At 47.6% G+C, this 26,945-nt stretch overlaps 1 protein-coding gene across 1 annotated transcript in view; it reads right to left on the reverse strand.

Moving 5' to 3' along the window:
• Nucleotides 1-3,290: 3,290 nt before the first annotated feature.
• SH2D2A (SH2 domain containing 2A) overlaps nt 3,291-26,945 on the reverse strand; it is a 162,545-nt gene continuing 138,890 nt past the window's right edge. Inside the window, exon 9 of the transcript XR_011023726.1 lies at nt 3,291-3,352. The gene's annotated coding sequence lies outside the window, so the exon portion shown is untranslated. The remainder of the gene's footprint in view (nt 3,353-26,945) is intronic.

The raw sequence follows: 26,945 nt of genomic DNA on the forward strand, positions 1-26,945 counted from the left end.
ATACACAACAGCAGATATGAAGTAGGAACGCAATCGCGAGAGAGGCGATTGCCAGAGGTGACACAAGGCTACAGCAAGGCAGAGCACGAGAGTAGCAAAGGCACAGCAAATATACAATGAGAAGATAAGGAAAATAACAAACGCTAACTAAACGCGAACACCGCACTCATTCGCAACAGTGCACGCGTTTATGCGCGGTCTCTGCATGTTAGGCACAACAGAGACAAGCACGCCTAACTAACCACCGACAGACAAACATGAAACAGAGGACGCGAGCGCTTGCTTAACGTTTACCTCACCGAGCCTCCAGCAAGCGTCCGTAGCAGACAAGATAGATACACGAAAACAGGAATAAGTGAGAGAGACGGATCCACAGCACTAGCGCAAGGCGAGTGCGATCCAGGTAAGACAGATTAGATGAGATAGCTGGTAGCAACCGCTGCTCCAGCTATACTCCAAGAACAAAAGATCAGAACGACTTCCTGTCGACCACCGCTGGGACAGAACAATCGCAACAGACAAACAAAACAGATATGCAATCCTAACTGCACTAGGGAATCTGCCTAGTGCAGTCCCAGGAATTACTCTAAGCTAATCTTTAAACAATGAGCAAGGCTGACACTCCAGGAGTGTTTCACAGGACTAACCCTTATGACCAGTGCAGGTCTGTGATATCACATGGTATATATAGAGCAAGCCTATAAACGATGTGGCTAGGCAATCTGCATGACAAACGTATGCAAATTCCTCAGCAGCAAGCTGCAAAACTGACAAAAGGTCTTTCTTCCAGAGACCTGCAGAATGCAGACCTGAACAGTGGTCAAAAAGCTGCCTGCTTGTGCAGGCAGCCGAGCGGATCCTCACAGTTGGCCTGAATCTTTTTTTTGTTTTGTTTGCGCTTCCATGCTTTGTACCTTTTTGGTGAGGATTGGTATGGCTATGGGGAGGAGGAGGCCATCAGTAGAATTTGGGGGTGTATTTAAATCATTTTAAATACACCCCCGAGTTCTACTCTGCAGGTTGCAACAATTTGTAATCACCAATCAAGTTCTCTTAAGGGCCAGTTCACACTTGGGATGCTTTGGTGGGTAGTGTTTCTGCTCTTTGCTGATAGCCGGTATTCAGCAAAGCACTGCGGTAAATCCTTGCAGTGCCTGTGATGTGCGTATATCGCAAAAGTGCACTGCATGCAACATTTTGCTGGCAGTTAGAACGCCACTCTCATTCTCTGGAATGAGACCGAAAAACGCAATCATTGCAACATGGAGCCACAATTGCTTAGTAGAAATGCAATCACACTCCATAGGCGATTGCGATTTGCCTTTTGTGATCCCAGTGTTGAACCAGGCCTAATCGGGACCAGCTGGATCCCAATTATTTATCAGGTGGTCGTTGTGTATCCCGATTTTGCACTTGAGGGTGTAAGAGTGGTTCCCCTTAAGACCACCTATCCCCCTCTTCCCTCTCTAAAACGCCATCCCCTATTCCTCTCTCATTCCCATCCCCTAACCCGCCCTAATAGAGTCTACCTTACCATGGTGGGCCGGCTTACAATCCTATTGGCCAAAATGTGATTTAGTTTTAGCCAAAGGACTCTGTTAAAAAAAGAATATAATAAACTATCTCAGATGGAGATTAACTAATTAGGGCCCTTTTTTATTAAGCACGTTTCGATTTAAAAATTGTATCATTCCCATTTTGCCAATAGCAACAGCACGGCGATGAACATGTAAATTGCATTGCCGGGTTTTTGCTAGTGCAATTGGTATTTTCCAGAATTACAATTGTTGGCCTGCATCTTTTTTTGTTTTGTTTGCGCTTCTATGCTTTGTAACTTTTTGGTGAGGATTGGTATGGCTATGGGGAGGAGGAGGCCATAAGTAGAATTTGGGGGTCTATTTAAATCATTTTAAATACGCCCCTGAGTTCTACTCTGCAGGTTGCAACAATTTGTAATCACCAATCAAGTTCTCTTAAGGGCCAGTTCACACTTGGGGTGCTTTAGTGGGTAGTGTTTCTCCTCTTTGCTGATAGCTGGTATTCAGCAAAGCACTGCGGTAAATCCTTGCAGTGCCTGTGATGTGCGTATATCGCAAAAGTGCACTGCGTGCAACATTTTGTTGGCAGTTACAACGCCATTCTCATTCTCTGGAATGAGACCGAAAAACGCAATCACTGCAACATGGAGCCACAATTGCTTAGTAGAAATGCAATCACACTCCATAGGCGATTGCAATTTGCCTTTTGCGATCCCAGTGTTGAACCAGGCCTAAGGGGGACCAGCTGGATCCCAATTATTTTTCAGGTGGTCGTTGTGTTCCCCGACTTTGCACTTGAGGGTGTATGTAATGGACAGCGGAGATGCCGTTGCGGAGACAGGCGGCATGGCGGCGGTCTCCGCGTGTCAGCCGGCGGCCTCTGCCGCGCAGTTACATGCTGGTGATCTGCCTGGTCCTTCTATTGCACATAGATTGAGGGCTACGCGCGCGCGCCAGGCGACAGGACCTTTATGCGAATAGAAGGGGAGTCAGCTGATCTGCCAAGTCAGATGACTCCCTCACAAAAGTAGGTCGGCACCGCCAGTAGTATTAAATAGCTCTTTAATCAAACATGGCAGCAATGACAGACGCTGTTTCGGGTCTCCAACCCTTTCTCAAATTGCATGTAAGCCAAACAACAAACAAACAAACTGTGCACCTTTAAATACAATCCCCACTGAGAACGGGCCAATCCCGATACTCCGTGGGCGGGGCTGCGCAGCGGACCTGATGGGGAACATCACACTCTAAAAAACAGGTTGTGCATAATTACCAATGGATGGCCAAAGTCCAGGGTTACGTGCAGACCTCCATGGCCGCCGCCATCAGCCTCTGCTACCGTCTGCGTCATGATCATGTGACCACCCAGACGCATACCTCACGTACCTCCACGTCATGGCGGAACAAGCCGCGAAACCACGTGGACGGCCGCCTGCGTCATCAGTATGCGGCCACATAGACGCCTCGGACGCGTATAATACGTCAACACGGAGCAAGACGCTTGGCAACCCCTATACGTCACCAACAGGCATTATCAAGGCGGCCACGAGAGGCGCAACAAAAACGCCTACCCAGTGGTCACCATGGCAACAAGTACTAGGAAAAATAAACAGATCCTCAAAACACACCCTCCAGCACAAAACATACAATTTTGTATAACCAGCCCCTCCAATACAAGTGCAGATATTAACCCAATCTACAATCAGAGGGGACAGGAACATAATCATCGGGTGCAATAGTACTTTATGCACACCAGAATGTGGAAAACATACTACCTCACTCCATCAGACATACGCGGCGCAGCTCCCAGTGATCTAAAAGCAAACGAGAAAAGAACTATAATGAGTATAAAAATATCAAAAATACAGAAGATGATGCAGCAGTAAACACTTAAATACAAAAATTTAGATCATATTCTCTGTTTAATCCACCATTACCCATGGTCCCCAGTCTCCGAATCCAGAACGCCTCCCTCTTCCGAAGCTCCCTCTCTCGGTCCCCCCTCCAATCTGAAGGTACCCCATCAATAACCATAACCCGAAGTTGAGATACATTGTGTCCCTGTGCATGAAAGTGTTCAGCTACTGTTTGAGTATTACTGTTACCCCTAATAGTGGACTTATGGGAACTAATTCTGTCTTTCAAACGCTGCGTGGTCATGCCTACATAGGCAAGTCCACAGGGACATTTCAACATGTATACAACAAATGTCGAGTCACATGTAAAAAAATTCCTAATGTTAAAGGGGGTACCCAATGTGGGGTGATAAAATTTACTACCCTTAATGACACTACTGCACATGTGGCACGAGAGGCAAGGATACATCCCACAACGGGTGACTGCACCCCCCCCCCCAGTCGCGCCACGCTGCAGCTTGTCACGTATGGTGGGAGCTCTTTTAAACAACATAATCGGTGGGTATCTGAATTCCGGGACTTGTGGCAAACCATTACTTAGAAGATTCCAATGTCTTCTGATGATACCCGTAATGGCATCACTGCAGACATTATAGGTAGAGACAAAGGGCATCCGTTGCCCCCATCTCTTCCTCATTTTTTTCTCCCTTTTAGAAAAACAATGCTCAGGATAACCTCTAACTTTAAACTTATTAACCATATCCCTTCTCCTCATGAGTCTATCCCCCTCATTGCTGACAATTAAATCAACCCTTGATAATTGACTCAATGGAATGCTCTCTCTGGTGGAACGGGGGTGAAAACTATCAAAATGTAAAACAGAATTTCTGTCAGTGGACTTTACATATAGGTCAGTCTGGAAAGCCCCATTAATGAATTTAACCTGAGTGTCCAAAAAAGGAATCTGTGAATCATCACTGTGAATTGTAAAATGAATGTATGGGTACGTAAGATGTAATTGGGTCACAAATTCCTCCAGGGTGTCACGTGACCCCCTCCATACGCAAAAGACATCATCAATATATCGCCACCAACAAGCCGCGTGTCTGCGAAAAAGAGTGTTGGTGTAGATGAATGCCTCCTCAAATAAACCCATGAATAAATTTGCGTAGGAGGGGGCCACGTTAGAACCCATCGCTGTCCCACATTTTTGTAAATAATATACGTCCCCATATGTGAAATAATTACAATGCAGAACAATTTCCAAAAGCATGATGACAAATTTCCGCTGTGTCATAGAGAGATCAGTGCACATCATGAGATACCAATCAATGGTCTCTACACCTCCATCATGTGGGATGGAGGTGTAGAGACTTTCCACATCCAATGTTACCAGCAAAATAGATTCAGGGGGGACATTTAAAGTATGTAATTTCTCCAGGAACATTTTAGTGTCTCTCAGGTACGAGGGAACTGACTTGACAATGGGCTGTAAAATACTGTCAATAAATTTAGCCAATGGAACAAAAATAGAATCAACACCCGCCACTATAGGTCTCCCCGGGGGATTAATTAAGGTCTTATGAATCTTGGGTAATGTGTATAAAGTAGGAGTCCGTGGACAAGATACACTCAAAAATTTATATAGGCCCTCATCAATGATGTGAGTTTCCAGGGCATTGTCCAAGACCTTCTTAATCCTGACTCGTATCGATGGTAAGGGATCATGAGATAAACGTTCATAGACTAATGGGTCAGCCAATTGTCTCCTGATGTCAGCCTCATACATCTCAATGTCCATCACAACCACCGCTCCCCCCTTATCAGCTGGACGAACAATGATGGTATTATCATCTTTAAGGGAAAGTAAAGCATCCCTATGTTTTTGACTCAAATTAGAATGCACAAGAAAGTCCCCCTTTCTAAATCTAGCCTCAAGTGATTTCACATCCTCCAACACACGAGAGGTAAATGAGTCAATGACTGGATGACTGAGGTATTGGCACGCCGCTTTATCCAGTGAGTGCTCCTCCATATACTCTGTGTCACAAGTCAGATGACTCCAACAGTACTTCGGATTGGCTGAGTGGCTGGGGCGGCGCTGCAGAGCAACCTTGTACCAGACTGTCAGTTGCTCCATGTCTGCTGTTGCAAATGCTTACGTGTGAGCGCTCAGACCTTAGTCAGATCCCAAAGTGTGCTAGAACCAGCCGGAGCTGGGGATCCACACCAGATTCTGTTGATAGCTTAAAGTACTAATTACATTGTATTATCTGTTATGACCTTCTGCTTTCCTTGACTATTCTCCTGCTTGCTGACTCTGTACCTCTGCTCATCTGATTCACGCTGCCGACTCTGCCTGAACTCAACTCTGAATCAGCCTTCTGTCTTTATACCTTATCTGTCCATACGTTGCCTACTCTGCTTGTCTGACCTCTCTATCCTCGCCAGTGGGCCTAGCCATTGGTGAGGGATCTGTAGCATTCACCTGCTCCTCAGGTGAAGCTCTATTGCAGCACTGTCTGTGACACCTGCTCCTCAGGTGTCCACTGGCTGCAGTACAGTCTTAATCACCTGCTCATCTGGTGAAGCTCTATTGCAGCACTGTCTGTAACACCTGCTCCTCAGGTGTCCTTTAGCTGCAGTACAGCCGGACTCGCCTGCTCCTCAGGTGATCCTTGGCTGCAGTATTGTCTGTAGTCACCCGCTCCTCGGGAGACCTTCTCTTCTTCATTACTGTTGCACCAAACACTACTCACTTTGGTAGTCCTGTGCCTGGCTATACTAGCATTATTGGTGATTCTGCAGATTACCACATAATCAGGTATAGCATCTGTATTATTGGTAATACTGCAGATCACCAATAATCAGAAAATCTGTTTAGCTGACACCAATCGTTACAGAATAGCAGACCATACATTATGGACGCACTGCGTGATCAAGTTGGAGTCCTGACCACCGCGGTAAACAGCCTTACCGGGGTGATTAACACCCAACAGACCCAGATTACACAATTGTCTGGGACTGTACAGGTACTCCAAACAGCCGTTAACGCAGTACGATCCCCTCCAGTCACAGACCTTCGCATGTCTGTACCCGAGAAGTTCTCATGGCATAGATTATTATTATTATTATTTATTTATAAAGCGCCAACATATTCTGTGGCGCTGTACAATGTAAGAAAACAAACAAGGGATACATAATGATACAGACAATGATATACATCAAATATGAACACTGATACAAGATACAGCACTGCTGATTACAATTTGATTTAACATGATGACTAAAATGTATAAATGTCTAACAGTGTGCAAGCAATTAAATTAATAACAGTCCATGACACAAAGGGTGAGAGCCCTGCCCTTGCGAGCTTACAATCTAAAGATCTGACTTTTAAAACTTTAAGAATCGTGTGCTGTCTTATTTTGAGTTGAGGCCTAACTTGTCAGGTTCAGAGCAGCAGAGGGTAACATTTATAAAGACCCTCTTGTCAGGAGATTCACAAACATGGGCGTATAGTCTTCATGCTGAGCATGTGGCACTATCCTCAGTTCAGGAATTTTTTAAGGCCATGGCCATTATATATGATGATCCGGATATTTCGATCACTGCTGAGAGGAAACTCGAGGCTCTCAGGCAGGGTCGTAATCCGGTGGAGGTTTATGCGGCAGAGTTTAGAAAGTGGGCTGTGTCAGCTAGATGGGGAACATATGCATTGCTAGACTGTTTCCTGCCAGGGTTGTCTGATGCAGTCTCTTATTTGATGTTAGGGCATCCTGAACCCAAATCCATTGATGAAGCTATTTCTTTGGCTGTGCGGGTAGACCGCCGCTTACGCTATCAGAAACAGACCCGTGGTAGGAATGCAGTAAGATCTATCTCCTACGCCTCCTCTCCACACTCGTCACCACCAGACGAGCCGATGCAAATCGGACACTCTCGGTTGACGCAAAAGGTCAGAAAGATTTTGCCTATACTGTGCTGAGGAGGGTCACATTGTCCAGAATTGTCCTAAGAAGTCGGGAAACGCTGCCGCCTAGGTGTAGTCAGAGGTAATACCCTAGGCGAGCAGTCTTTACCTCTAAACAATAATCGGCTGCTCCTTCCTTGTTCCATTACCTGGGAAGGTCAGACCACACTCACAGAGGCTTTTGTGGACTCCGGCTCTGCAACCAATTTTATAGACTATGACTTTGTAAAAAAATTGGGGATTCCCTTACGCCCTTTAGACCGACAGATATTGGTCACAGCGGTAGATGACTCTCCCTTGCAATGTAGACAGCCTCTTTCTCAGACTCCCGTGTTATTATGTAGTATAGGGGTGCTACACAAAGAGAAATTACAGTTCTTTGTCCTGCAAATGGCAACCTCTACCATTATCCTTGGTATGCCCTGGTTGTAACTCCACTCCCCTCAGATAGACTGGGCTTCAGGTCAGCTACAGAGCTGGTCAACCCATTGTCATCATCATTGTTTGGAGAGAGTTGCTGTTTGTGCCACCAGGGTACAGGTCAGAGGGGTGCCAGTGCAGTACACTGAATTTGCTGATGTGTTCTGTCCAAAGTCTGCAGATAAACTCCCACCCCACCGGAGTTTTGATTGTCCCATAGAATTAAGATCTGGTTGTATGCCCCCTAGAGGTCATCTTTATAATTTGTCAGGGCCTGAGAAGCTGGCGATGCAGGAGTACATTAACTCTCCTGGCGGTCTAATAAATTCCGCCAGGAGGCAGCGCAGTAGTCTTTTTTTTTAAATCGTAGCGAGCCCAGGGCTCGCTACATGATAGTCGCTGCTCAGCGGCATCCCCCCGCCCACTTCGGCGATCTCTGATCAGGAAATCCCGTTCAAAGAACAGGATTTCCTGGAGGGCTTCCCCCGTCGGGATGACGTCACCGACGTCATTGGGAGTCCCGATCCACCCCTCAGAGCTGCCTGGCACTGATTGGCCAAGCAGCGCACATGTTCTGGGGGGGGGGGGCGGTGCGACGGATAGCAGCGATCGAGCGCGGGGCGGTGGCGATCGATATGCTGACGCAGCTAGCAAAGTGCTAGCTGCGTGCAGCAAAATAAAATTAAGCAAATCGGCCCAGCAGGGCCTGAGAAAGCCTCCTGCGCGGCTTACCCCGAACCGCCAGGAAGGTTAAGGAAAACCTGGCCAAGGGCTTCATCCGTCCTTCCCGGTCACCAGCCGGGGCTGGGTTCTTTTTTGTACAGAAAAAGGACGGTGGCCTTAGACCTTGCATAGACTATCGAGATCTGAATAAAATCACAGTAAAAAATCGCTATCCGTTGCCCCTGATTGACGATTTATTTGCTCAAGTGACCAATGCCAGTATCTTCTCCAAGTTAGACCTGCGAGGGGCATACAAACTGGTGCGCATTAGGGACGGTGACGAATGGAAGATGGCGTTCAACATGCCCGACGGGCATTACGAATATCTGGTTATGCCCTTCGGGTTGTGTAATGCCCCTGCCGTCTTCCAGGAGTTAATCAATGAAGTCTTCAGGGAGGTTCTGGGAAAGTTTGTGCTAGTTTATCTAGACGACATACTGATTTTCTCTCTTAATCTGACAGAACATCGTAAGTACGTCAAGTTTGTTTTAAGGAAATTAAGACAGAATTCGCTGTACGCGAAGCTAGAGAAGTGTCTTTTCGAGGTCACTAAAGTTCCTTTTTTTGGGATACATTATTTCCACTTCTGGCCTCTCCATGGATCCTGAGAAAGTCTCTGCTGTTTTGGAGTGGCCCCAACCTGTAGGATTGAAGGCACTCCAAAGATTTATTGGCTTCGCCAATTACTATAGATAGTTCATCAAGGGGTTCTCCTCGGTAGTGTCACCCCTTACCAATCTTACCAGAAAGGGGGCTGACACTTACCATTGGACGTCAGAGGCACAGACCACCTTTGCCACACTGAAAAAATTTTGTGCTCTGCTCCCATTCTGAGACATGTGGCTGTCACCTTCCCCTTCATTGTTGAGGTCGATGCGTCAGAGATTGGGGTTGGAGCGGTGCTGTCTCAGTGCTCGGGCCTTCAAGGCAAACTACACCCTTGTGCCTTTTTCTTTCGTAGATTCTCTCCTGCCAAGAGGAACTACAATATCGGCAATCGGGAGCTTTTGGCCATTAAGTGAGCCTTTGAAGAGTGGCGCCATTGGCTGGAAGGGGCAGAACATACCATCACAGGTTCAGATTTATTATAACGTACACACCAGGTAGCAAAAACTTCAAAGCAGACACGTTATCCAGGTGCTTTGAGCCTGAGACAGTTCAGCCTTCAACCCCTGAGACCATCCTACCTCAAAAAGCTGGCAGCTACTGAAACTTGGGAGGACTGGACGGCTACTCTGGGCCCTTACCAACAGGACATTCCAGAAGGGAAGCCTGATGGGGTTATGTTTGTACCACTTCCTTTTCGCCTACAACTTTTACAATTATTTCATTCCCATAAGAATGCTGGGCATCCTGGGGCTGCCTGAACTCAGGATCTGTTAGCCAGATGTGTATGGTGGCCTTCACTGGCACATGATTGTAAAGAGTTTGTGAGAGAGTGCTAGAAGTAAGCCCTCTCGCCAGGCACCAGTGGGTACACTACAACCCCTACCCATACCAAACGAACCCTGGACTCATTTGTCCATGGACTTTGTGGGAGAACTCCCCAGGTCTGAAGGTAAAACGGTCATTTGGGTGGTGGTCGATAGGTTCAGTAAGATGGCTCATTTCGTCCCCCTGAAAGGACTCCCCTTGACCCAGGAGTTAGCTGATCTCTTCATTCAGCACGTTTTTCGGCATGGCATTCCGGAAAATTTGGTGTCAGATAGGGGAGTCCAGTTTGTGTCGAAATTTTGGAGAGCTTTTTGCCATCAGTTAGGTATGGACCTTTCGTTTTCATCAGGCTACCACCCACAGACCAATGGTCAGACCGAAAGAATTAACCAATCCCTTGAACAATTCCTCAGGTGTTATGTGGCCGATGCCCAGTCAGATTGGGTAAAGTTCTTGCCGTTCGCAGAATTTGCGCATAATAACCTGAAAAGTGCCTCCTCTGGATTTTCCCCTTTTCAGGTGGTGTCGGGAAAATCTCCCAAGTTTTCTCCTTTACCTGTGGCATCTACTCCTTTCCCGGCCCTGGAAGATTGGCAAAAGGCGTTAAAGGAGATTTGGGTGTTAGTTAAGAGGAATTTGGGAAAAGCTTTCCAGACTCAGAAGAAACAGGCGGATAAAAGGCGGTCTGTAGAGTGGAAGTTTTCTCCAGTGGACATGGTGTGGGTATCTACTCGGCATTTAGCGTTGAAACAACCGTCACCTAAGTTAGGACCCAGATTTATAGGCCCATACCCTGTGACCAGAAAGATTAATGATGTCACATATGTGATTGATTTCCCAGCCAGCATGAGAGGTGTGAGATCATTCCATGTTTCTTTGTTGAAGCCTGCAGTGCACGTTGGTTCCTCTCCTCCCCCCCCCCCCCTGTGATGGTTGACGACCAACCTGAGTATGAGATCGAGAAGATCTTGGATTCTCGATTGGTGCAGAATTCTGTACAATACCTGGTCCATTGGAAGGGGTATGGTCTGGAGGAAAGAACTTGGGTGCCGTATTGTCGCATGCATGCTGAGGATTTAAAGAAAGAGTTTCATGAGTTACACCCTGGGAAGCCGGGAAGGAAGTGTCCGGGGTCCACTTCTCGGGGGGGGTAGTGTAATGGATAGCGGAGATGCCGCCGCGGAGACAGGCGGCATTGCGGCGGTCTCCACGTGTCAGCCGGCGGCCTCTGCCGTGCAGTTACATGCTGGTGATCTGCTTGGTCCTTCTATTGCACATAGGTTGAGGGCTACGCCCTAATAGAGTCTACCTTACCATGGTGGGCCGGCTTACAATCCTATTGGCCAAAATGTGATTTAGTTTTAGCCAACTGGATTAACCAAAGGACTCTGTTAAAAAAAAGAATATAATAAACTAACTTAGATGGAGATTAACTAATTAGGGCCCTTTTTTACTAAGCTCATTTTGATTTAAAAATTGTATCATTCCCATTTTGCCAATAGCAACAGCACGGCGATGAACATGTAAATTGCATTGCCGAGTTTTTGCTAGTGCAATTGGTATTTTCCAGAATTACAATTGTTGGCCTGCATCTTTTTTTGTTTTGTTTGAGTTTCTATGCTTTGTACCTTTTTGGTGAGGATTGGTATGGCTATGGGGAGGAGGAGGCCATAGGTAGAATTTGGGGGTCTATTTAACTCATTTTAAATACGCCCCTGAGTTTTACTCTGCAGGTTGCAACAATTTGTAATCACCAATCAAGTTCTCTTAAGGGCCAGTTCACACTTGGGGTGCTTTGGTGGGTAGTGTTTCTGCTCTTTGCTGATAGCTGGTATTCAGCAAAGTACTGCGGTAAATCCTTGCAGTGCCTGTGATGTGCGTATATCGCAAAAGTACACTGCGTGCAACATTTTGCTGGCAGCTAGAACGCCATTCTCATTCTCTGGCATGAGACCGGAAAACGCAATCACTGCAAAATGGAGCCACAATTGCTTAGTAGAAATGCAATCACACTCCATAGGTGATTGCGATTTGCCTTTTGCGATCCCAGTATTGAACCAGGCCTAAGGGGGACCAGCTGGATCCCAATTATTTATCAGGTGGTCGTTGTGTTCCCCGACTTTGCACTTGAGGGTGTAAGAGTGGTACCCCTTAAGACCACCTATCCCCCTCTTCCCTCTCCAAAACGCCATCCCCTATTCCTCTCTCACTCCCATCCCCTAACCCGCCCTAATAACGCATTCGGTATTTTAGACTTTTGTGTGCTGATTCATAAAAAAATGTACAGGTACGGTAGAAGTTTGGTAAATTACTGAAGTCTATTGACTAAAACCTGTTTGGAACAGCAGAAGAGAGTGGAGTGTCACTGTGTTGTTACAAGCTGTTCCGTGCAGTGAGGGCATTACAATAGTAAGAGGCATCCCAGACATCCCTTTAGATGTACATGTTTTGTTATACAGTGGTTTGCAAAAGTATTCGGCCCCCTTGAAGTTTTCCACATTTTGTCATATTACTGCCACAAACATGAATAAATTTTACTGGAATTCCACGTGAAAGACCAACGCAAAGTGGTGTACACGTGAGAAGTGGAAAGAAAATCGTACATGATTCCAAACATTTTTACAAATAAATAACTGCAAAGTGGGGTGTGCGTAATTATTCAGCCCCCTTTGTTCTGAGTGCAGTCAGTTGCCCATAGACATTGCCTGATGAGTGCTAATGACTAAATAGAGTGCTCCTGTGTGTAATCTAATGTCAGTACAAATACAGCTGCTCTGTGACAGCCTCAGGGGTTGTCTAAGAGAATATTGGGAGCAACAACACCATGAAGTCCAAAGAACACACCCGACAGGTCAGGGATAAAGTTATTGAGAAAATTAAAGCAGGCTTAGGCTACAAAAAGATTTCCAAAGCCTTGAACATCCCACGGAGCACTGTTCAAGCAATCATTCAGAAATGGAAGGAGTATGACACAACTGTAAACCTACCAAGACAAGGCCGTCCACCTAAACTCACAGGCCGAACAAGGAGAGCGCTGATCAGAAATGCAGTCAAGAGGCCCATGGTGACTCTGGATGAGCTGCAGAGATCTACAGCTCAGGTGGGGGAATCTGTCCATAGGACAACTATTAGCCCTGCACTGCACAAAGTTGGCCTTTATGGAAGAGTGGCAAGAAGAAAGCCATTGTTAACAGAAAAGCATAAGAAGTCCTGTTTAGGGATGCTCGGATACCCCTTTTTATTATTCGAGTTAGGTCGAATTCGACTAGTAAATTATTCGAGTTAGGTCGAATATTCGAGTCGCATATTTTTTACTATTCGATTCGACCTCGGTATTCGAGCTCACTATTCGAGTCGGTATTCGAGCTCATTATTCGAGTCGGTATTCGAGCTCATTATTCGAGCTGACTATTCGAATTGGCCTTAAATAGCTTCCAACACTTGTTTTGGGGGTGAATGATGCAAGAAACATCCTTTTTTCCAAGTAACAACAGCAAGTGATTATGTGGGGATGTTCCTTTAAAAAAAAAAAAAAAGTTTGAATGAGAAGGTGTGTCCAAAATTCTGTTCAGTACTGTATATACTTCTTCTTCTTTATCTTCTATATCTTCTTCTTCTTCTATATCTTCTTCTTCTTCTATATCTTCTTCTTCTTCTTCTTCTTCTTTTTCTATATCTTCTTCTTCTTCTTCTTCTATATCTTCTTCTTCTTCTTTTTCTATATCTTCTTCTTCTTCTTCTTCTTCTTCTTCTTCTATATCTTTTTCTTCTTCTATATCTTTTTCTTCTTCTTCTTCTTCTTCTATATCTTTTTCTTCTTCTATATCTTTTTCTTCTTCTTCTTCTTCTATATCTTTTTCTTCTTCTATATCTTTTTCTTCTTCTTCTATATCTTTTTCTTCTTCTATATCTTTTTCTTCTTCTATATCTTCTTCTTCTTCTATATCTTCTTCTTCTTCTTCTTCTTCGTCGTCTCCTTCTATATCTTCTTCTTCTTCTTCTTCTTCTTCTATATCTTCTTCTTCTTCTATATCTTCTTCTTCTTCTTTTTCTATATCTTCTTATTCTTTTTCTTTTTCTATATCTTCTTCTTCTTCTTCTTTTTCTTTTTCTATATCTTCTTCTTCTTTTTCTATATCTTCTTCTTCTTTTTCTTCTTCTTTTTCTATATCTACTTCTTCTTCTTTTTCTTCTTCACTTCTTTCTCTTCTATATCTTTTTTTTAAAGAAATGCAGCTATTTTTGAGCGTAATAAATAGCTGGTGGCGCATGGTGGAAGCGCCATTGTATGTGCTCCCTGGCAGTGGAAACACACAGACAGCAGGAGGTAAATTCAGCAGCAGCAGGAGGAGGAGGATGAGTGTGTGGCAGCAGGCAGTCAATGAGGCAGGCAGCGAGACATAATAGGCTGTGGTACCTAGCGGTGGTACCAGGCCGTAAATACACAGCATGAGGTTCCAGACAGCGGTCGTGAAGCCCACATCATGTCCAATACACAACTGGGACAACACAGTTTTCAACCCGGACACCTCTAAAAATAATATCACAGAGTATTAAAAAGTTTTGTTTTTTTTAGTTTCAAACAATTTTTATTAGGATTGTTTTCAGTAAGAAACAAGGTTGCTTTTGACATAGCCCTTAGCAAAGGGCACATTCTCATTTTACACTTAAAGAATAGCCAAAACAAAGTTAACTATGACAGAAACAGTAACATGGCACAGGTTCGAGGTGGCATTTGGTTCACTTGAGTGGCTTTGTATGGTACAGTATTAGAAGGATAGGGCACATGATCTTAGACTTGATGATGAGGCGGCGGAGAGCCAGGGCTGCCAAGTTCTGGTGAAGGATAATGTTGTATCGTTGAGTACTGCGTTCAACCTTTCTGATATTAAAATATCTTTTACTATGAGGTCTGTTAGTTCAATGGAGAGAACTGGCTTTTGCCATTGTCTAGCAATATGCAACCTCGCCGCTTTAGCAATATGTTGGGCTAATCTATGGTTGGGATAATTCCACCTTTGTGGTTTATTGCCAAGTAGGAGTTGGAAAGGGTCTGGAGATAAGGGAACCTCTAGGGCAGTACTTATGGCAGACGTGATGTCCTGCCAGAACTTCTGTGCTACTGGGCAGAACCACCAGATGTGTGCTATATCGCCGGTTTGGCCACAGCCCCTGAAGCAGAGTGGTGATGTGGAGTTTGAGAACCTGTGAATTTTTTGGGGCGTTAAGTAGGTACGGTGGAGGATTTTATAGTTTGTCTCAATATGTGAGTAGTAGTTGCTACCTTTGGTAAGTGTGAGACAGCATTTTGTCCAGGTTTTGTCAGGTAGTGTTTGTCCTAAGTCCGTCTCCCAGTCACTCATGGGTTTTAGTTTACAGAAGTCTGAGGGTTGAGAGAGAACTGAGTAAATGTATGAGATTAGGCCTCCTTCCAGTGGGCGCAGTGAGCACCAGGCTTCGTATGGGGTACGAGTGAGTGTGGCATTTGGCTCGATTGCGAAAGATTTCAAAAAGTGAAAGAGTTGTCTGGCTCTAAAGAATTCGATAGGGGGGAACGTGGTGGCTGAGCAAAATTGTTGCCAGGAGGGTATCTTATCGTTTATTAAGAGTTTTTCTATGGTAGTGATTCCTTTTAGGGACCACCAATGGAAGGCTCGGGGTTCGAGACCCGGTGGGAAGGCTAAATTATTAAACAATGGAAGTTGTTTCGGAAGAGGAGATTGTAGATTTTTGCTGAATTTAATGCGATTCCATATTTGTAATGAGTGAGCCGTCAGAGGTGACTTAGTTAATTGTTTGGTCTGTGGAGCCTTAAGCGCCCACTGTAGCGAGGCGAAGGATACTGGGTATAATAAGGCATCTTCGATGTCTGCCCAAAGAGGGCGGTTATATTGTGAGTGGATTTGGGCCATCTGGGCAATTTGTGCCGCTCGGTAATAATTAAAAAGGTCTGGAACACCCATTCCCCCCCTAGATCTATTCATATGCATTACTTTCTGGTTTATTCTGCTTTTTTTGTTATTCGAGATAAATTTGAAGATAAGTGACTGTAGGTTTTTAAGTGATGACTTAGTTATCTGTATAGGTAATGTTCTGAATAGATAGAGTAACCGCGGTAGGAGGTTCATACGAACCGCTTGTATCCGTCCTGTCCAGGAGATAGAGGGAGTGTTCCATCTGGAGAGATCCCGTTGGAGTTCGGTGAGCATAGGTTTGTAGTTGAGGGTATATAGATTTTTGGGGTTAGCAGGTATTTTAATACCTAGGTAGGATATATAGTTTGTTCTAAGTTGTAACCCCAGGCTGGTGGCCAGGGACATTGCACTTTGAGCAGTGAGGTTAGTTAGCAGAATCTCTGATTTGTTAATATTCAGGCATAGTCCCGATATGGAACCGAATTGTTTAACTGCTTTGAGTAGATTGGGGACCGAGGTATGGGGAGAGGTCAGAGTGAGAAGGAGATCATCGGCAAATAAGCTGGCCTTGTGTTCGGTGTCACCTACCCTAAGTCCTTGTATATCTGAGGACGATCTAATTTTGTTGGCTAGGGGCTCAATAACTAGGGCGAAGATTGCGGGAGATAGGGGGCATCCCTGTCTGGTGCCCCGCTGAATGGGAATGTTAATAGGGGCGCTAGAGGGGAGTTTCAATTGGGCTGAGGGATTTGAGTAAAGGCATTGCACAGCTTGGAGGAATGGGCCACTTATCCCCACCTTTTGCAAGGCAATAAGCATGAATGGCCAGTCTATGGTATCGAATGCCTTTTCCATATCAAGGGAGAGTAAGGCGAGCGGTGTTTTACGGGAGTTAGCTATGTGTAAGAGGTTGATTACTTTTCTGACATTGTCAGGGGCCTGGCGAGAGGGGATGAAACCCACCTGGTCTCTGTGGACCAGGGGGTTTAGGACTTTGTTTAATCTTGCCACTAATATCGAGGTTAACAATTTGTAGTCAAGATTGAGGAGGGAAATTGGTCTATAATTTTTTATATCTAATGGGTCTCTCTGTGGCTTGGGGATAACGGCTATAACTGATTGTAAGAATTCAGGTTGGGGGGTTTTTCCGTCCAGGATGGAGTTGAATAGACGTTTCAGGTATGGAGTTAATACTTTCTTGAGTTTTTTGTAATATGGGGCTGAAAAGCCATCTGGGCCTGGGGCTTTGCCCGTTTTGAGTTTTTTAATAGCAAGCATGATTTCTAAGTCTGTGACAGGGAAGTTAAGGGCTTGAGATTTCTCTGGGAGTAGGTGTGTGGTTCTTAGTTGTTGAAAAAAGGGGGGAGTCATCGGGTCTTCCTTACCTGGGGGTTTGGCGGAATACAGTTTTTTATAATAATCTGCAAACTCCGAGTGTATTTTAAGTGGATCTGAGGTTAGGGAGCCTGATTTGGTGCGTATCTTTAAGATTTTGTTGATTGTTTGAGTGTGGCGCAACTTTCTTGCTAGCCAGGTGTTGGGTTTGTTATACTGTACGTATTGCTTGGATTTGGTCCATCTGATGGCTTTTTCTACGCGGGCAGAAAGGAGAACCTCTATTTGAGTTTGTGTGTCCGCAATTTGTTTTTGGAGATACCTGGAGGGAGAACTTGCGTGAGCTCGTTGAAGTTGGGAGAGCTTATGCTCCAGATTTAGTTGCGTATTAGTTTTATTTCTTTTTCTCTGGGAGGCTATTTTGATCAGATACCCCCTGATAACAGGCTTGTGGGCTAGCCAAAGGATGTCTGGTCTGATATTGTCAGTATCATTTATTCGAAAATATTCGTACAATTTTTCCTCAAGGTCTAGTATGGTTTCGTTGTCGATTAGGAGGCTTTCGTTGAGTCTCCAGGGTGGGCGGGCTAGTGGAGTTATTAAGGAGCTGCATGCTGTCCAGACTATGTCGTGGTCAGACCACGAGCTAATGACATGGCGAGAAAAAATTAGATTGGGGATCAGAGATGCTGATATATAGATCATGTCGATCCTAGAGTAGGTCTGGTGGGCTGAGGAATAGAAGGTGTAGCCACGGTTTGAGGCATTGTGTTCCCTCCAGGTATCGACCAACTGAATTGAAGCTACTGCTATGCATAGGTGTTTGGATAATTGTTTTTGCCTAGCAGTGTTGGTAGGGTTAGATCTATCTATTATTGGATTGGGAGCAATATTGAAGTCACCTGCCCACAATATAGGGCAGGGGGGTAGGTCCTGTATTTTATCTAGTATCTCCTTTACTGCTTGCATAGGGGACTCAGGAGGTGAATATACATTAATTATACAGTATTGTAGCGATTGGAAACTCCCAATTAAGATAATATAACATCCGTCATCATCTGTTATACATTTATCAACATCAAAAGGTAGAGAGTTTTTCAATAGTGTGAGTACACCCCTATGTTTAGTGTTGGAGGAGGAGGCAAAGTGTCTCTGATATTGTTTGTGAAAATATCTTGGGGCGGATGTCTTTGTGAAGTGTGTTTCTTGAACACATATGATGTCTGGTTGGCATTTTTGATAATCTGTGAATGCTTTACGGCGTTTGTAGGGAGAATTCAGTCCCTTCGCATTGTGGGAGATAATATTTAGATTAGTCATTTTTTGGAGATAGTTTGAGCTAGTTCACCGTGCCTCCTTCCCCGCCACTGTCCACACAAAGTGATTCTTTTTGATGAATGCAGAGAAAGCTGTGCCAGTGTTAACAACAAAAAACAGGGAGACCAACATGGTCTAACAATAAACAGAGTTGTACCAATGATGGAAGTAGAGGAACACGTCCTCATAGTAATGGTGTGAGTTGCCAGTAATAATATCGATCTGGCAGCTCGGACCATTGTGTTAGGGGCAGCATAACCTGACTTCGGCAGCCGACTAAACATTAATAGACGCTTTAGGTAATATCAGGACATAACATATATAGAACAATAGCTCCATCTAATGGGCATTCCAAGAATAAAGTTTGTAGGTATCAATAACATTGAGGGGAAAGAATAAAGATTATAGGACAGTAAAGGTTCACAGGGTTTAGTGGAAATGACATATGTGCAGGCCAGCATGTGGACCAAGAAGATGGGGTATACCAGTGAGCCCAAACAGCTAGTTTCAATTGGGTACTTGAAGGATGGGCAGAGGAGGTTGCTTTCCCCTGAGGACTTGGAAATGTTTTGATGAGAAGTGATTTATAACAACTGGTGGGCTTCGGGGACCTGTGATGAAGGTAAGTGGGTTCAATGCATCTCAGGTGGCCAGGAGATTTTGGCATGGATAGAGCGTTGTATCAAGGGCCAAGACACGCTGTTCCTTTGTTCGTATGGTTTTCCGAGGAGTCTCATGTCCTTGAGGGGGGAATGGTGGTGTGAAACGGAAAGTTCGTGGGGTGTCTGTGCCTTGTATTTGGTATAGGCTCTATTTGGGCACACACCTGGGTATTAGTGTGCAAGTACGTCAGGGTGTGTTACGGTGTGCAACCGCTGTTCGTTGATAAAAAGTCTCAGCTAGCGGTACATTGGGAGGAGAGGATGCTTAGGAGCTGAGACTGTGTTGCCTGCGGGTGTCTATATTGGTTTAGGTGCCCAAGTCAGTAAGGAAAAGGCTACTTACAGAATCCTTGTAGGTAAGCGTAGTTAGTGCGTCACTGGTCACCTCATGTGATTAGGAAACGAGGCCTGCATGGAGTCCCAATGGGGTTCAGGAAGATGAATCTTGTGCATTGCCCTGGCGTGAGCGTTTTGCAGACCAGACCCGCGTAGGTCTAGATTTGCGTTGTTGCTGTGGAACCACGGGCATAGGTTCCATCTGTATGCCCGCTGCCTCTAGGTGTCTTCGGCCTTCCTCCTGTGTGCGACAAGTGTAGGTTTCTCCCCCGTGGGTGAAGGACAAGTAGAATGGGAAGCCCCATCGGTAACGGACCTCCGCCTTTTGAAGTGAAAGGGTGATCGGGCGCAGGGCTCTCCGGCGCTGGATCGTGGAGGCCGCCAGGTCGGCATATAGTTGGACAGTCTGCGGGACGGTCGGCAGAGTGGTTAGGTTGCGGGCAGCGTTCAGTATGAGGTCCCGGACTTCCTCAAACTGGAGCTTTAGGACGACATCCCGGGGCAGGTCCGGGTTCCGGGGTTTCGCTAGGGCTCTATGGATCCGGACCATACGGAAGGCTGCTGGGTCCATCTGGGGTAGCAGGGCGGTAAAGAGGTTAAGAGCCACGGGTTTCAGGTCAGTGATTGCCTCCGGAAGGCCTCTGATCCTTATGTTGGCTCGCCGACTGCGGTTCTCCATGTCCTCAAGCTTCAGTTCCATGAGATCTATCTTTTCCGTGTGTGTATCGATGTCTTGTTTGTCCATCTCCTGAGCTTCCGCAATGGAGTCTGCTTGCCTTTCCAGCGCGTCCACGCGGGCACCAAGTTCACGGATCTCGGTGGTGATGTCCCTGACGGCCTCTTGGAGTTCAGTTCGGAACACACGTTGTATTTTGGTTATTAGCTCGTCTTGGTTTGGAGGAGACGGCTGGTCGGGTCTGCCTTGCGGAGATGAAGTCGACGGAGACTGTTTGTCTGGAGTAGACATGGTATGTTGAGGCGTTTGGGTAGCTCCGTCGGCCATCTTAGGTTGGTTGGCGCGCTTGGGTGTCTGGGTTGCAAAGTTCTTATTAGCCTTTGGGGTCTTCTGATTGAGGTTTTCTTTCCCCTTACCTCTTCTGGACATACTTATGGATGTTCCCTTAGAAGAGTGAAGCCGTTGGTGCGGTAGTTAGTGCTAATTTTGGCTATAGAAGGCTGCCGAAGAGCGGAGCAGTTAAGGATCACATGTGCTCCCTTCAGCGCCGCGCATGCGCCAAAAGTTTTGTTTTTTTTAAAGAAATGCAGCAATTTTTGAGCGTAATAAATAGCTGGTGGCGCATGGTGGAAGCGCCATTGTATGTGCTCCCTGGCAGTGGAAACACACAGACAGCAGGAGGTAAATTCAGCAGCAGCAGGAGGAGGAGGATGAGTGTGTGGCAGCAGGCAGTCAATGAGGCAGGCAGCGAGACACAATAGGCTGTGGTACCTAGCTAGCGGTGGTACCAGGCCGTAAATACACAGCATGAGGTTCCAGACAGCGGTCGTGAAGCCCACATCTTGTCCAATACACAACTGGGACAACACAGTTTTCAACCCGGGCACCTCAGAAAAATTAAACCTTTTTTTTTTTTTTTACAGCAAATTACACAGATATAGCTATTGTTGGACGTAATAGCTGGTGGCAGAGTGGCAGCAGAAGGTAATTCTGTGTACCCTGGCAGTGGGAAACACAGACAGACAGCAGCAGCAGGAGGAATGGAGGAGTAGTGTGAGTGTGGCAGTAGGCAGGCAGCGTGACATAATAGCCCTGGTACCTAGCGGTCATACCAGGGCTGTAAATAAACACAACAGGAGGTCCCAGACAGCGGTCGTGCAGCCCACATCGTGTCCAATACACAACTGGGACAACACAGTTTTCAACCCGGGCACCTCAGAAAAATTAAACCTTTTTTTTTTTTTTTTTTTACAGCAAATTACACAGATATAGCTATTGTTGGACATAATAGCTGGTGGCAGAGTGGCAGCAGAAGGTAATTCTGTGTACCCTGGCAGTGGGAAACACAGACAGACAGCAGCAGCAGGAGGAATGGAGGAGTAGTGTGAGTGTGGCAGCAGGCAGGCAGCGTGACGTAATAGCCCTGGTACCTAGCGGTGATACCAGGGCTGTAAATAAACACAACAGGAGGTCCCAGACAGCGGTTGTGCAGCCCACATCGTGACCAATACACAACTGGGACAACACAGTTTTCAACCCGGGCACCTCAGAACAATTAAACCTTTTTTTTTTTTTTTTCTTTTTTTTTTTGCAGCAAATTAAACATATAGCTATTGTTGTATGTAATAGCTGGTGGCAGAGTGGCAGCAGATGGTAATTCTGTGTACCCTGGTAGTGGGAAACACAGACAGACAGCAGAAGGGCAGTACACAGCAGCCCACTGTACTTGTAAAATGTGTGGCTACACAGGCGACGTAATAGTCAAACTGAACCAGGCTGGCTTAATGAGCAGGAGCCAGGAGGTGGTAAAGGGTGGTAAGGCATATTAACGATGGTTCCGGCACCCACTTCATGTCCCCCTCTCACCGACAACAGGGGCCAGGAACTCGCCTTCCACCCACGCCTGGTTCATCTTGAGAAACGTCAGTCTGTCCACAGACTTGTGAGACAGACGTGAGCGTTTCTCGGTGACCACGCCACCAGCTGCACTGAAGCAGCGCCCAGACAGCACGCTGGAAGGGGGACAGGACAGCACTTCCAGGGCGTACTGCGCCAGCTCGCTCCAGATCTCCAGGCGCTTGACCCAATACTCCATGGGATCAACAGGGGCATCGCTGTCAAGCCCGCTGTAGGACCCCATGTAGTCAGCCACCATGCGGGTCAGGCGCTGGCTGTGACCGGAGGAGGATGCTGCTGCATGCACCTCCTCTCTAGTCACTGCTGGAGCCTCTACAGTCCTGTAGAGCTCGTTGCTGAGAGACAGCAGGTCTGTGGTGCACTTGCTGCTGGATGCAGGCACCTGCTGCTGCCTCTGTGCTGGCTGGACAGGGAGGGTGGAAGGCTGGGGGAAGGCTTCCTCCAAGCGCTCAACAAGGGCCTGCTGCAAGCTCCTTATTTGTTGCGCTGGGTCTCCTCCTGCAGGAGGCAGGAACTGGCTCAACTTCCCCTTGAGGCGCGGGTCCAACATCATGCTGATCCAGATGTCCTCCCTCTGCTTCATCTGGATCACCCTGGGGTCCCTGCGAAGGCACGTCAGCATGTGCGTTGCCATTGGGAAGAGGCGGGCCACGTGTGCTGGCACATCGACGGCAGTGCTGTCCTCATCCTCCTCCTCTGCCGCCTCATCCTCTCTCCACCCCCGCACCAACTCAGCTGCACTGTGCTGATCCCCCTCATCAGCAGCAAGGTCAGGGACCTCCACCAAGTCCTCCTCCTCCTCCCCCTTTAGAGGTGGACTGTGCAGCTGCATGCCGATCCTGCTGGGCCAAGGCTGCCGCTCCCTGTTCCAGCAAAGCATCGAGGGCCCTGTTCAGCAGACAAACCAGGGGCACCCACTCGCACACCATATCATGGTCCCTGCTCACCATGTTGGTGGCCTGCAGAAAGGGAGCCAGCACTAAGCACACCTGCTGCATGTGCCCCCAGTCGTCATCGGGGATGATGGACGGGATGTTGCTGGTCTTGTCCCTTTTCTGAGCGGCGGACACAGTGGCCAGGGCAAGGTACTGGTTGACAGCGTGCTTCTGTTCAACCAGACGCTCCAACATCGCCAGGGTGGAGTTCCAGCGAGTTGGAACGTCAAGGATCAGCCGATGGCGTGGAAGCTCCAGCTCCTTTTGCACGTCTTCCAGGCTCGCAGAGGCTGCAGGCGAGCGCCAGAAGTGACGCACAACATTTCTTGCCGTTTCCAGCAGTTCGCCCATCCCCTGGTAGGTGCGCAAGAACTTCTGCACCACCAGGTTCAGCACGTGGGCAAGACAGGGGATGTGGGTCAGGTTTCCCCTGTCGATTGCGGCGACCAGATTGGCCCCATTGTCGGCCACCACCTCTCCGACTCTGAGGCCTCTGGGGGTCAGCCAACTCCTCTCCTGCTCCTGGAGTTTGGCCAACACATGGGTTGCCGTCAGTTTGGTCTTCCCAAGGCTGACCAACTGCAGCAGCGCTTGGCAGTGGCGTGGCTTCACGCTGCTGCTGAGGCGGGGGGTTTGGCCAGGTGTGCCGGAGGATGGCAGAGGATCGGAGGAACCTGCTGCAGTTCCCCTGCCCCTGCGGGGTGGCACCACCCACTGTGTTGCTGCTGCTGCTGTGCCCGCTGCTGCTCTCCCATCCTCACCCCCTTCCACCAAGCTGACCCAGTGGACAGTGAAGGACAGGTAGCGGCCTGTCCCGAAGCGGCTGCTCCAGGAGTCCATGGTGACGTGGACCCTTTCACCAACCGCGTGCTCCAGCCCTCACTCCACATTGGCTATCACAAAGCGGTGCAGTGCAGGCATGACCTGGCGGGCAAAGAAGTGTCTGCTGGGGAGCTGCCAGTCTGGGGCTGCACAAGCAAGCAGCGCACGCATGTCGCTCCCCTCCTGCACGAGCGTGTACGGCAGGAGTTGGGAGCACATGGCCCGTGCCAGAAAGCCGTTCAGCTGCCGCACGCAACGGCTGCTGGGAGGCAGAGCCCTAACCACCCCCTGGAAGGACTCGCTCAAAAGGCTCTGGCGTCGCCTTTTGCTAGCACGGGAATCAGCGGAGACAGCAGAGGAGGCCACTGAGGACTGGCTGCCAGAACAGGCCTCAGTGTCGGCGGCAGGAGTTGCAGAGGGGGGAGGAGCAGAGCGTTTCCGCACTCCTGCTGGTGGTGCTGGAGGAGCAGGAGGGCGGGTGGCTGCTGTTGCTGCTGCTGCTGAAGGCTGTGCAGTGGTGGGTGTGGTGCCACTGCCAGCGCCAGATGCCTTCAGCCTCTTGAACTCCTCATGCTGGTGGTAATGTTTAGCAGCAAGATGGTTCAGAAGAGAGCTGGTGCTGAACTTTAAGGGGTCTGCACCTCTGCTCAGCTTCCGCTGACAGTGGTTGCAAGTGGCGAACTTGCTGTCAACTGTGGGCATGGTGAAAAATTGCCAGATTGGTGACATGAAATACCCCCTACGGACTGGAGCCGCTGCTGCCTGTCTCCCTGTGGTGGTTGGGGGGGGGGGGCTTGGGTGCGGCTGGTGGATGCTGCTGCTGCTGCTGAGCCTGAGACACCAGCAGGCTGTGGGACCTGCCTACTGCTGCCAATGCTTGCAATGATGCGCCTCCTTGCAAGGCCCACAAGCGCATCCTCCTCCTCCTCCGAGCTGCTGATGATGACATCCCCAGGAGCTGGTGGCACCCAGTCTTTGTCCGTCACCCTGTCATCATCATCATCCTCCAAGTCCTGAAACATGTCCTGCTGGGATGATGAGACCCCCCAAACTCCTCTCCTGATGCCTGGATGGGCTGCTTGACTGTCGCCACAGTCTTGCTGTCCAATCCCTCCTCCCCCAAAGTGCCCATCAGCATCTCCTCCTCAAAATCGCCAACAACAGCAGACAATTCCCTCATGATGCCTGGGGTCAAAATACTGCTGAATGACAGGTCGCCAACTTGTGACGGTGAACTGGCCTCCTCCCCAGGCCCTGCTGGGAGGCTGCTGCGAACAGGGGTGGTGGTGGTGGTGCGGGTGGAGGGAGGCCTCGGATGCAGAGCTGATGGCGGGCTGCTCATCCTCCATCATCAGTTGCATCACAGTGGCTGCATCCTTTTCCTCAATGGGACGTTTCCGACCCGGCTGGAGGAAAATAGGAGCAGGTACTACACGCTGCTGCTGCTGTGTCTCTGCAGCGTGAGTTGCAGATGATCCTGCTGGGCGCCCAAGGCGTCCACGGCCAGTGGCTATAGGCGGAATGTTAGCCACTGACGCAGCTGCTGCTGCTGCGGAACTGTGCATGGTGGCGCGGCTTGCCACAATGCTGCTCCCTCTCCTCCTGATTCCCTTGCTGCCCTTCCCCTTGCCCAAACCGCGCTGGCTGCCTCTTCCAGACATCTTAGATGTTTTTGTCGTACACAAAAAAGTTTTTTAAAAGGGCGGGTGAAAAAGTGGGGTACTTTAATGGAGTGGGTTGGTGGATGAGGTGACACTAATCACTAAGTGATTAGATCACTAAGTGATTACTAGTACAGTACAAATACAAAATGCAATAATTAGTAATCAGTGAGTGTGAACAGTGAGTGTGTCCCCTAGTACACTAGTACAACTAGAAAATACAATAATCAGTAGTAATCAGATTCAGTAGAAGGAAATAGAGTGTGTGTACACTACAGACAGTGCACGCACACACACACGCAGGAGCTAGCCTATGAACAGTGAGTGTCCCTAGTACAGTACAACTAGAAAATACAATAATCAGTAGTAATCAGATAATTCAGTAGAAGGAAATAGTGTGTGTACTGTACACTACAGACAGTGCACGCACACACACGCACACGCAGGAGCTATGAACAGTGACAGTGAGTGTCCCTAGTACAGTACAACTACAAAATACAATAATCACTCAGTAGTAAAGGACAAGACATGGTAGAATACACAGCAGAAACACAGGTATAGATGAGAAATAAACAGAGGAAAGGAGGACAGCTGCCCACACAGGCAAGGCCCTGAGGCCTAAAGCTGTAAGCTTGCCTGCAGCAGCAGCTGTCTCTATGTAACACACAAGCTACTAACTAAAATACAATCTCTATCTAGCTAACAACAATATAGGTTTGTATAGCAGGTGTATGTGAGCAAAAACGCTAGGTGATTGACCACAATAGAGCTCTTGCTAAGCCAAAGCACAAAGGAGCAGATCTCTCTCTGTACAAGTCTCAAGCAAGGACGGAAAAACCGAACATGGCTGCCGCTATTTATAGGGTAGGGGCTGGCCAGGGTCCCCCTCTGTGATTGGCTGCCGTCAGAGGGCCTGGGAGCCCTCTGATTGGCTCTAAGGACATCAATCTGGGCTATGACGCTATTCGAGCTCGGTATTCGAGCTCGAATACCGCTGTTTGCTCAAATAGCATGAATAGTGAATGGGATATTCGAGTTCACTCGAATAGCCCATTCGAATAGCTGTAGCTATTCGAGCTCGAATACCGAGCCCGAATAGCTGAAAAAGAGCTCGAATATTCGAGCTACTCGAATATTCGAGCTCTGCTGAGCATCCCTGGTCCTGTTTGCAGTTTGCCACAAGCCATGTGGGGGACACAGCAAACATGTGGAAGAAGGTGCTCTGGCCAGATGAGACCAAAATGGAACTTTTTGGCCAAAATGCAAAACGCTATGTGTGGTGGAAAACGAACACTGCACATCACTCTGAACACACCATCCCCACTGTCAAATATGGTGGTGGCAGCAGCATCATGCTCTGGGGGTGCTTCTCTTCAGCAGGGACATGGAAGCTGGTCAGAGTTGATGGGAAGATGGATGGAGCCA

This window comes from Hyperolius riggenbachi, chromosome 9 (genome assembly GCF_040937935.1).
Source record: "Hyperolius riggenbachi isolate aHypRig1 chromosome 9, aHypRig1.pri, whole genome shotgun sequence".
Classification (NCBI taxonomy): Eukaryota; Metazoa; Chordata; class Amphibia; order Anura; family Hyperoliidae; genus Hyperolius; species Hyperolius riggenbachi.